At 38.3% G+C, this 12205-nt stretch overlaps 1 protein-coding gene across 4 annotated transcripts in view; it reads right to left on the bottom strand.

Annotated features, from left to right (window-relative positions):
* Positions 1 to 5548, bottom strand: part of TMLHE (trimethyllysine hydroxylase, epsilon) — a 108171-nt gene extending 102623 nt beyond the window's left edge. For all 4 annotated transcript variants that reach the window (XM_014779594.2, XM_087426861.1, XM_087426863.1 and 1 more), the window contains exon 1: positions 5420 to 5548. The gene's annotated coding sequence lies outside the window, so the exon portion shown is untranslated. The remainder of the gene's footprint in view (positions 1 to 5419) is intronic.
* Positions 5549 to 12205: the final 6657 nt, after the last annotated feature.

Below are 12205 nucleotides of genomic sequence, written 5' to 3'. Positions count from 1 at the left end.
TGGAATGGCATATGCAAGATGATGAAAGTAAAAAAATGTCAACCAAGAATTCTATATCCAGCAAAACTATCCTTCAAAAATGAAGGTAAAATAAAGAAATTCCACAATAATCAAAGACAGAATTCATTCCTAGCAGACCTACGTTACAAAAAATACTAAAGTAAGTCCTTAGTCTAAAAGGAAATGACACCAGATGATAACTTGAATCCACATGAAGAAATGAAGAGCACTAGTAACATAAAAGAGAGTGTACATGCTTTTTCTTCTTTTATTAAAGAGCAACTACAAAAAACAACAATTTAAAAACTATATTGTTGGGATTATAATATATTAATGTGTAAAATATATTACATTAATAGGATAAAGAATGGGGGAGCAAAGCTTCTCTGTGTTACTGGAATTAAATTATTAATTTAAAGTAGATTATATTAAGTTTACATACATATTGTAATTCCCAGAACAATCAATAAAAACTCCAAAAATTATAGTAAATCATCAAAAATCCAATCACAGTAAATTAAATTTATTACAGTAATTTTAATGACAACAAATGTAAATAGATTAAACTCCAATCAAAAAACAAAGACTGTGACTCTGCATAAAACAACAGACTCAAAGGATATGCCATCTGATGACATAAACAGGTTAAAAAAATAAAAGGATGAAAAAATTTATACAATGCAAACAGCAACCATAAAAGATTTGGAGTGGCTAGACTTATATCTAATATCAGACAAAATAGACTTTAAGAAGAAAGTCTGTTGCAAGAGAAAAAGAAGGACATTTTGTAATGATGGAAGGGTCAATTCATCAGAAAGACACAATAATTATAAACATTATACACACCTGACAAAAGAACTCTTCACAACTCATTCTATGAGACTGGTATCTTACATCAAACAAGATAAATACATCATAAAAAAAGAAATTGCACTAAAGTCCAACGTCCCTAATTATAGATGCAAAAACCCTCAACAAAATGTTAGCAAACCAAACTCGCCAATATATAAAAAAACAGTATACACCAAGACCAAGAGGAATTTATTCTAGGAATGCAAGGTTGCTTTTGGCATCCAAAAATTAATTAACATAACGCACCATATTATATTAGTTAATAAACTATATTGTAGAATAGAAGACAAAACCACATGATCATTTCAAAATATGCAGAAAAAGCATCTAACAAAATCTAACACCCATTCATGATAAAAAATCTCAACCAAACAGCAAAAGAGAACTTCTTCAACCTGATAAAGAACATCTACAAGAAAGACACAGCTAATATCATACTTAATGGTAAAAGACTGAATGTTTTCTTTCCCCTAAGATCAGGAACAAGACAAGTATGTCCACTCTTGCCACTTGTATTCAACATTTACTGGAGATTCTAGCCAGGGGAATTAGGCAAGAAAAAGAACAAAATGGTATACAGATTTGGAAAAAAGGAAGTAAAACAGTCTTCGACATAATCCTGTATGAGAAAATACTAAGGAAAACACACACACACACACACACACACACCCCACCCTAAGCCTAACCCACACCCAAACACACACACAACACACACACATACACACACACACACAAACTATTAGAACTAATAATTCTGTTCAGTAAGGTCACAGAATACAAAATCAATACACAAAGGTCATTTTTATTTCTACATATTTGCAAAAAAAATTCAGAAAGTGATATTAAGAAAGTAATTCACAATATCATCAAAAAGAATAAAATACTTAGGAACAAAGTTAAAAGAAGTGAAAGACTATTACACTGATAACTATACAACACTGCTGAAAGAAATTAAGGAATATATAAATGAATGGAGAGGTATTTCATTTTCATGGATTGGAAGACAATATTGTTAAGATGGCAGTTCTCCCCAAATTGATGTACAGGTTCAATGCAAGCTCTATAAAAATCAAAGTGGGATCATTTACAGAAATTGACAACCTGATCCTGATATTTATATGGAAATGCAAAGAACCCAGAATAACCAAAACAATTTTGAAAAAGAAGAACAAAATTTGAGGACACGTACTTTCCAATTTCAATTCTTACTACAAAGCTACAGTATTTACAACAGTGTGGGACTGACAGAAAAATAGAAATATAGACAAATGAAACACAATTGAGAGTCCAGATATAAACCCTTATATTTATGGTCAACTGATTTTCAAAAAAGGTTTCACTGCAATTCAACAGGAAAAGGAGAGTTTTTTCAATAAATGGTGATGGGAAAATTGAACATCCATATACAAAAAGACGAATTTAGACCCCCTACCTCACACTGTGCACAAAACCTGAGTCAAAATGGATCAGAGACATAAACGTAAGACGTAAAACTATAAAACATTTAGAAGAAAATATAGGAGAAAATCTTCATGACCTTGGTTTAGGCAAAGAGTTCTTACGTACAACACCAAAAAGCACAATCTGTAAAAGAAAAATGATAAATTGGACTTAAAATTCAAAGCTTTTCCCCTTCAAAAGACACCATTAAGAAAATAAAAAGACAAGCCACAGACTGGGAGAAAATATTTTCAAATCATATACCTGATAAAGGACTTGTAACCAAAATATATAAAGAACTCTTATATTTCAATAATAAGAAGGGAAACAACCTAACTGAAAAACAGGCAAAATATTTAATAGACATTTCTCCAAATCAGATATACAAATGGCCAACAAGCAGATGAAAAGATGTTCAATATCATTAGCGATTAGGGAAATGCAAATCCAAACCACAATGAGATATTACTTCACACCCACAAGGGTAGCTATAATATAATTTTTAAAAAAGGAAAAATAACAAGTGTTGGTGAGAATGAGGAGAAATTAGAACTCTCATACATTGCTGGTGGGGCATGTAAATGTAATAAATGTAAAATGGTGTAGCCCCTTTGGAAAACACTTTGGCAAAAGATTAAACATACCATTACAATAGGACCCAGCAATTCCACTCTTAGGTATCTACCCAAGAGTACTGAAAATATATGTCCACCCAAAAACTGGTATATGAATGTCCATAGCAGCCTTATTCACAATAGCCAAAAGGTGGAACTAATCCAAATGTCCATAAACTGATGAATGGATAAATAAAATGTGGTATATACATACAGTGGAACATTATTCAGCCATCAAAAGGAATGAAACACTAATATGTGCCACAACATGAATGAACCTGGAAAACATCATGCTAAGTAAAAGAAGCAAGTCACAAAAGACCACATATTGTATAATTCCATTTATATGAAATGTCTAGAATAGGCAAATCCATAGGCACAGAAAGTAGATTAATGATTGCTTGATGTGGGGGGGTGGCAACAGGGATTAACTGCAAATGGGCAAGGGAGAGGTCACTGGAGTGATGGAAATGTCTAAAATTGGACTCTGGTGATGGTTGCACCACTAGATAAATTTACTGAAAAATCTTGAAGTGTACACTTAAAATGGGTCAGTTTTATGGGATGTAAATTTTGTCTCAACACAAAATTTTAAAGACACTCTGGGAAGCAGAGAAAAAAAAGAAAGTTCATATCTTTGGCAACTTATTAGGGATCATATAGAGCTCATGAGGCTGTTGTATGTTGTTGTTGTTGTTGCTGTGGTGACAGTAGGAGTGGTGGTTTGCCCATGAGGGCTGAAGGTCAAGCAATGATTCTAGTATTTTAAAATAAAAATTTAAAAATCAATAAAAAAGAATGTTGTTGGCTTGAAATTTGGAGTAGCAGTGGAGCAAAGATAAGTGGATGGGTTTAAAAATACTCAGGATGCAGAATTGACAAGATTTTGTGCTGAGTAGATATAGGGAATGGGGAAGAGTGAGGATGTCTCAGACTTAGCATGCTTACAGTTGAATTCCTGTTGTCCTCCCAAAGTTACTGTCCTCCTGTGCCGCTAATCTCAGTGAGTTGGATCAGCATCCCGGCACAGAGTAAGCATTCATTGATTGTCTTTGGAGTGAAAGAATGAGTGAACAGAGTGAAAATGTGGCCAAACAAAGCATTCACCAGGTCCTGCGAAACAGCCAGTCCTAAACTCACCCTCAAGGTTGGCTCAGCAGATGTCTATCACAATTTCCCGCTCACTTTATCGACCATTTGGGAAATCATCAGGTCCCATGCCCAGGAGAACACCCACCTTCATATCAGCCACACCTTGCCTAGAACCTGCAGGTGTGGCACAGACCAGGTTTTGCCAAGAGCCTCTTATCCTGCAAATTCTTTACGTGAGGGCAATGGCAGGTGCATGTACAGCATCAGGGACTGTTTTGGTGTTGTAGAAACAGGGTCACGATGGTGCCCAACTGGTAGATCTATGTTCACTTTGGCTCCAAGCAGAAAGAGACTCTTCCCACCAAAGAGATTTATTAATCCAGGGACCTCCCTCCCCAGTCCTGACAGGCAGAAAACACAGCCGCCAGAAACACTGCAGATACCGAGTGATCAGTTTGGATATTTTACTGCTGTTCCCAGGGTTGACAAGCAGAGTCACGCAACTGCTTGTGTTTCCTGATACAGATACCAAAACGAGGAAGTGATCCGTCCCAGTCCACACTTCCCAGAAATAAAGAATGACGTGGGACATGCAAAAGATGCCCCCAGACTCAGCCAAACCAGCAAACATTTCCTTCTTCATACTGCTTATGAGATAAAGTATAACCTCTTTAAGTATGGTGATAAACACATTCACCTCTCATGGTTGTGAAGATTACAGTGTTTTGCACAATACATGGTTGCCATTATCATTATCATCAGTTCCTTAATGAGGAGGAATCAGAATGACACCACAATGTTGGTCCATAGCGTTTATAATTCTTCTTTGCTTTATAGTTAACTTAATGTAAAAGAAATTGTATGCAATCTTGTTAGGCATTCTTGCTCAAGAGGAGGAGACAAAGGGTAAAATGTGGGCAGAGAACATTCGTGTATATTAAAACAAAAGAAAGTCAGTGCTGCAAGACAGCCGAGTTCCACCTTCCACTCCACTGCCGAGCAAAGCGAAGCATGAAGAGGGTAGAGGCTCGCTGAAAGCTAGACACCAAGTCAGTGACAGACCCAGGGCGGGGAAGTCCGATCGAGTTTGAAACAATGTACACTGGGCGTCAGTCGCAAAGGGAGCTTGCTCCAGCTCTTCGAGCTCTTCCCGAGCGCTAGGCCCATCTGGCCCCGCGCTGATCTCCGGGCAGACCCTTTGTCACGCAGCTAGCACAAACCGTGACGACAGCCCCGCAGCAAGGCACAAGTGGCCTTCTCCTCCGCCAGGGTTAAGGTGAGTCCCACCGCCCTGGGGCCAAGCAGCCGGGGTGGGAGCCGCTGCCCCCCACTGCGCCAGGCCTGAAAGCGAGCGCCTCTGTAAACGCACCCATCACACCCACCCAGGACACCCCTTCCCCGATCCACGACGCGGAACCCACCTGTGCTGGAGGTGGAGACTCCAAACTCAGCAAAGCGGGAGGAACTGCAAGCAAGGCGAGCCTCCGGAGGCAGCCTTGCGCCCGCCTTTTGCTTTTTCCCCCGAAACTGTCGGCCCGGCGCTCCCCTCCCCCAACCCGTTCAGGCTCAGCTGCAAGTCTGGATGCCCCGCCCCGCTCCTTCCGGTCGTGCGGGGTGGGCCCTTTGCGTGCCAGAGACCTCGCCCGCTGAAGAGGCGTGCTAAAAACTTCTGATTCGAAAGGGTCGGGTTGGGGCGCTCTAGTCGATCGCCTTCATTTAACAAATTTTGAGCCACAGGCACAGAGAGGAGAATAGACGCACCCATAAAAGTAAACTGCGTGTAAAGTCCAGGTCGCCTTGCTTGCCTTTTCGTTGCTCCTTCCGCGTCTCCCCATTAGTCTCCTATTTGTGGTGGCTTACCGAGATTTGCTGGAACCAAAATCCACTATCCTTCCACCGCTTTGTTGAACTTACATCAAGTACCACTCACTGCTGCACTCCCACCAGTTCAGTTGAGCACCTAGAAGGGAACGAGCCATTAGGAATGCACTTCTTATGCGCATAAAAATTCAAGAACAATACATATTACAAACAAGGACCAAAAAGTGCACTGAAATAGTATGTGCAATGGAAATACAGGGCAGAGGAAAAAAATTGAGAGCAAGAACAAACGAAATATAATGTATAGACATTGAAAAATGGGAAACAGAGCAGTATTGTAGTTATTAGAGATGAAAAATATTAGTCTAATATCAAAAGGGAAATAAAGGAAATGGTTTGTAGAAGTCAGGAACAAGAGAAGAAAAAACCTTCATACTTTTGCCCTGGAATTCTTTCTACCAAATGCTCTACCCTTACTTGTCTATTTGGAAAACTGCTACTCATTATTCTTGACTTAATTTACATATTACCTCCTCTGTGAATCCTTCCCTGCCTTTCCCAGATAGGTTTATATTCTTTTTCCATGGGTCCAGTATGCCTAATGGATCCAGTACAGGCCTCAAGTGTACCACTTATCATCCCAGCTTATAATTTTTCTTTGCACGCCTGTGTCCTCCAATGAACAAATAGCTTCTTGAGAGCAAAAAATTCGTATTTTTCAAATTTATTTTCCAAGACTGTAGCACAGAATCTAACATATAGTATGTATTTACTGAATATTTGTTGAAAATTGTCTAGAAGCAGTGAGTAGACAGAAAAAAGGTATAGCTATCATATGAATTAATATACAGAGGAATAACTGTGTAACATGAGATTCTAGACTCAGACTAGTATTCATTCATGCAACAAACATTAATGAGTGCCTACAGTAAACCAGGTGCCATATTAAGTTATGGGAGTAAAATGGTAAACAAAAACCAGATAAAGTCCATGCCTTCATGGAGTTTAAAGAACAAATAGAAATTGGCCAGGCAAACAGAAAAAGGAACATTCCAGACAGAGGGAACAGCATGATCAAAGTTCCTGTGATAGGAAGGAGCATGACAGTAGCAATTAGAGTGAATAAGATCAATAAAGGTAAGGTGAAATCAACAGATAGAAAGTACCCAGAAAGAGGCAATAGGTTAATAGATAAAGCCTGTTTAAGAGTTGGGAAAAGAAGCCAGTTGCCTTAGTAATAGTAACTAACATTTATTAAACCTGCACTATATGCCAAACACTGGGCTAAGTGTTTTACAACAAACATTTAAGGTATATAATATTATTATCCGTGTTTTAAGGATAAGAAAACTGGGGCACAAAGAAGTTAAACAATTTCATCAGGCTCACACAGCAGTTAAATTTCGGGGCTGAGATTCAAAACTAAGTAATATGGCTACAGACCCAAAGGCGGGAACTGTAATAAAAGCACAAGTAAAAACTACAAAGAACTCTTTCACAAAATATGTTCATTGTTCCCAGATATTTGGCATCTATGAGAAAAAAATACTAAGAGCTTCAAGAAATAATACCCTGAACTCAAACATTAATGCTCCAGACATAAGACTTTGGCATAGACATTGGTTGGTGTTGGCAGTGGTAGTAGTGTCTTTGATGGTTGATACCATCAGGCAACAGTGATCATAACATTAGGCATTAGCAGCAAGGCAGAGCAGAGGAGAAAAAAAATGATAGATACCCTGAGTGCTACTTTGTGGAGCACATGTGAGACCTTGGGCAAAGGACTTCACTTCCCTGACTTTCAATTTACTATTTCACAAATAGGCATAATAATAATGTCTATATCACAGGGTTGTGATGATTAAATGAGACAATCTGTGTAAAGTACCTGGCCATATCTGAAACACAGTAAATGCTCAATGAATATTAGCTGCTATGATGATGATTATTACTATAATGATGCATTTTAGTGACTGAGGACGGGAGGCATGACCAACCAGGTAAGGTGTGATTCAGGTACAATTTGAGAAAGGTGACGTGGAATATCAGATAAGTATTGAATGGGTGGTGAAACAAAAGTTTATTTCCTCCTCTTTGTATCAATTGAATCCTTTTCCTCCTCATTTTTAGTTAGCAATTACTATTCTGTGTTGTAATTGTTTGCTTGTTGGTTTCCCTTATTATGATTTGTGTGTGTTTGTGTGTGTATGAAGCAGCTAATGCAGTGTCTGGCACAGAGTGGGAACTTAAAGAATATTTTTTGAATGAATTAATGTCTGAAAAGAAAGCAATAGGTACAAATGTGCTACAAAATAATAAAAATAACTAATGATAGTATCTGAGTCCTTTTATGTTTCAGCCACACTGGCCTTCCTTGTGTTCCTAGAACACACCAGGCTTGTTCCTGCTCTGCTTCCAAAAATATAATCTGCTCATCTATTTGTCTCCATAGGCACTGGTAACACTTGAGGCCAACGGTTGGCAATTTTTTTCCATAAAGTGTCAGGTAGTAAATATTTTAGGCTTTGTGGGGCACATTCAGTCTCTGTCTGCCACTACTCAATTCTACCATCATTGAGCCAAAGCAGCCACAGACAATACTTAAATGATGGGTGTGGATGTGTTCCAATAAAACTTTATTTACAAAAACAGGCAGGAGGCAGAATTTGGCCTGTGGGCTACGATTTGACAACCCCTGCACTAAACCAAATTACCACCATCTCTTGCATGGACTAGCATGTAAGAATGATGTATGGGACCCATCATCTTTGGCCAGCATCTATGTCTTGGTTTTATCAGCATCTTAATGAAGCTGTCATGCTCTCTAATCCTGCTCGTAACCTTAAGAGTTGTTGAAAAGTGATTCAAAGTGTGTATTGTAATTTTTAATTTTGATTTGTCAAAATGGTCCTTAAAAGCGCCAACTGCTAGTGATCTTTGAAAAGGTTAAAAAATGAAGAAAAGTAAAAAAAAGATTCATAATGAAAGTAACTTTTATTATGTAACTAAAAGTGATTTTTCACCGGAAAATAAATATTCTGGACACAGTGCAATATTAAGTTTGGCTGAGGCTTTGGTCTATGACAACAATTCTACTGTATACTCTTTACAGAAATAAATAAATGCTAAAACTTTTCAGAAATCACCTAGGCCATGCAAAATTTTCCTCATCTACTGAGGGACAAAAATTTGGTAAAAGCTGAAAAGTGTATTATTTTGTGTCTGAGGATATGAACAAGATGTGAACATTTCTGACTCTCAACAGAAATATGATTCAGCACAAATTCAGTAGCCTGTACAGGAAGTTTTGCAGTGAAGAGGTATTTCATTACTTGAAAGTGACAAAAACCTACCTAAAACTAACTTAAGTGAAAGAGAGAAATTTATGGAGAGATAATGGGGTGTCTCACGAAATTCAAGGAATGGAACAATCAAAGCTTGGAAAGGGCAAGGTACAGTTAAGTCTCAAGAATGGTCAGAACCAAGGATTCAAATGCTGTTAAGACTCTCATTCTTTTATCTCTATGATTCCCTGTACGTTCATTTGTGCATTTTCTCTCTGTCTCTCTCTCTATCTGTCTCTGTCTCTCTCTCTGTCTCACTCTCTCCCCCTGCCCCAAAAGCTCCTTTTTTTCTCAAGTCCGTGCAACAAGAAATATGGTTACTGACACTTTCCTAAATTTTCATGTTACAGCTTCAGCCACTGGAGAGAGACACTACACCAGATTGCGTCCTCTGAAAAGCAGATGCCAAGATGGAGTTACAATCTAGAGATCTGTTGTGAGCAATGATTAGGAAGATAAAGAGGAGAAGCAGGAGTAAGCAGAGAGATACTTCAGACCACAATACAGGTCTGACACTAGTTAAAGGAGAGGTAGTGAAGGAGGAATGGGTATGAAATGCCTCATATTGCAGTGCAACTCTATGGAAATCTCAGCCAGCCCTACTGAGGACTCCAGAGCAAAGATTGCTGATTAGGGGACTCCCACAGTGGGCAGAAATGGCTCTAGTATCCCTCCTGTGCTCAGAAATTGGCTGGAGATGCCTGGGGTGGAAATGGCTTTGGATCAAAGGATGCAAAAATATCCCCAAAGTGCTACAGCTGGAGGCTTTTGGCTGACTCCACTCCTTCAGTAGGTTTTCTCTTGAAAGAAAATCTGATAGGCACCTCCCTGGCTGCCACAGACACTGTGGTCCCATATCCATAAATCTAGGGGAGGGATTCATTGGCCAAGTTTAAGTGTGGTGCCCGTCCAGAACCAATCAACTGTAGCTAGGTGAGCGATGTCATTATACTAAAGGACAGTTTTCAAGGGTGACCAACCATCCCATTTTGCCTGGGACTGAGGGATTCCCTGAGATGTGTGCGACTTTGCTAAAACTGGGACAGTTTAGGGCAAACTGGGATGGTTGGTTATCCTAGTGGTATCCATGTTAATAGGAGTGAGAGGGGCACTTAAGACAATCCTACAGGATTGTATACTATATAAAGAATTGTATTTTGTTGCATTTTATGGAGGAAATTCTATGTTATAGTGGTTTTATTGGATTAGGAGAATTTATGAAGGTCTCTAAGAACTATTCCTTTGAAAATGCCAAAGGTCTCATACTTTATTTCTTGTCATGTTCACTCTCTGTGCATTTATACATACTTCTTCCATCTAGAACACTTCTCCCACTGAAACCTCCCTCCCCTTACTCTTCTTACCACTGTTAGAGAGAAATGTGTCTTGCCCATTGCTTTTGTTCCTACAGGGAAGGATTTCTCCAAATTAAGATTAAATCACATAATGAATACTAAGCACCTGTCATTGAACATGGCATAAAGTAGTGGCTTTCATCAGTCAGGGCTCTTAGTTGCATGCAAAGGAAGCTGAATCTGGATGATTTAATGAGAAAAAAAAAGTTTAATAGACCTATTTTGTGAATGGCACTAGACTAGCACTCCTGCTGTTAGAGAAATTATAAAACTTCATGAAATATGCAAGGAAACTGTTTACAGGTATTGAACAATAGTCAGTGCATGACTATGATCCACAGGGGAGAGAAACTCACAAAGTAAGCCCCCAGGATTGCCCCAGTTGTTTGCCTGGTGACAATTTCCCGACCCCCAACACAGAGAGCTGGATTCCAAGCTCAGCTTGGCAGTCACACTGAGGTCAGGAGGCAAAGATCGGAGTTCAGAGTAGCTAAAGCAGATGAAATCTGTGGAGCAAGTCATCAGAGAAGACAAAGCTGTGCAGATATTGAAATGGGCAAATATATGTCCTGGGGTTTCCAGCAAATCTTTAAAAATAGGGAAAAGGTATAGCATTTATACCTCTTGGTTTCAAGGCTTAACTATAAAGCTACACATATCAAAATAATGTGATATTGGAGTAAGAAACAGCAAATAAGTCAATGGAACAGAGTAGAATCCAGTAACAGATCTACACATACATAGTCATTTATCTTTTTCGTTTGTCAACCATTCACTCATCAAAGAACATTTGGGCTGTTTCCAATATTTTTCCATTGTGAATAAAGCTGCTGTGAACATTCATATACACGTTTTTGTGTGAGCACAAGATTTAGTTTTTCTGGGCTAAATGCCCAGAAGTACAGTTGCTGGGTTATACGCTAGTTACATGTTTAATATTTTAAGAAACTATCAAACTGTTTTCCAGAGTGGCTATACCATTTTACATTCCCACCAGCAGTGTATGAGAGATCTAGCTTCTGTGCAATCTTTCCAACATTTTTTATTGTCAATATTTTTTATTTCAGCTGTTCTGATTGGTCTGTAGTGATATCTCATTGTGGTTTTAATTTGAATTTCCCTGATGACTAACGGTGTTGAATAGATTTTCATGCACTTATTTGGTATCTGTATATCATCTTCAGTGAAATCTCTTCATGTCTTTTGCCCATTTTCCGCTTGGATTGTTTGGTTTTTTTATGGTTCAGTTTTGAGAGTTTTTTATATATTTAAGATACTAATCCTTTGTCAGATATATGGTTTACAAATATTTTCTCCCTCTCTGTTGCTTGTCTTTTCTCATCCTCTTGAGTATTCTATAAAGTAAAAGTTTTGAATATTGATGAGGTCCAATTTATCAATATTTCTTTTATTGCCTGTGCTTTAAGTGTTAAATTTAAGAACTCTTTGCCCAAACCTATATCTCAAATATTTTCTATGTTTTTTCCAAAATTTGTATAGTTTTGTGTTTTACATTTAAATCCATGATCCATTGTGAGTGATTTTTTCGTAAGGTGTGAGACTTAGATTTGAGGTTCATATTTTTGCCTATGGATGTCCCACTTGTTCCAGGACAATTGCTTGAATAGCTCTCCTTACTCCACTGAATTGCTTTTGCATCTTTGTCAAAAATCTTTTGGACATAGTT

The sequence above is a fragment of the Ceratotherium simum genome, chromosome X (genome assembly GCF_057802395.1).
Source record: "Ceratotherium simum simum isolate JZ-2026a chromosome X, ASM5780239v1, whole genome shotgun sequence".
Lineage (NCBI taxonomy): Eukaryota > Metazoa > Chordata > Mammalia > Perissodactyla > Rhinocerotidae > Ceratotherium > Ceratotherium simum.
The sequence above is the reverse complement of the archived record's forward strand: the minus strand, read 5'-3'. Positions and strand labels throughout refer to the sequence as shown.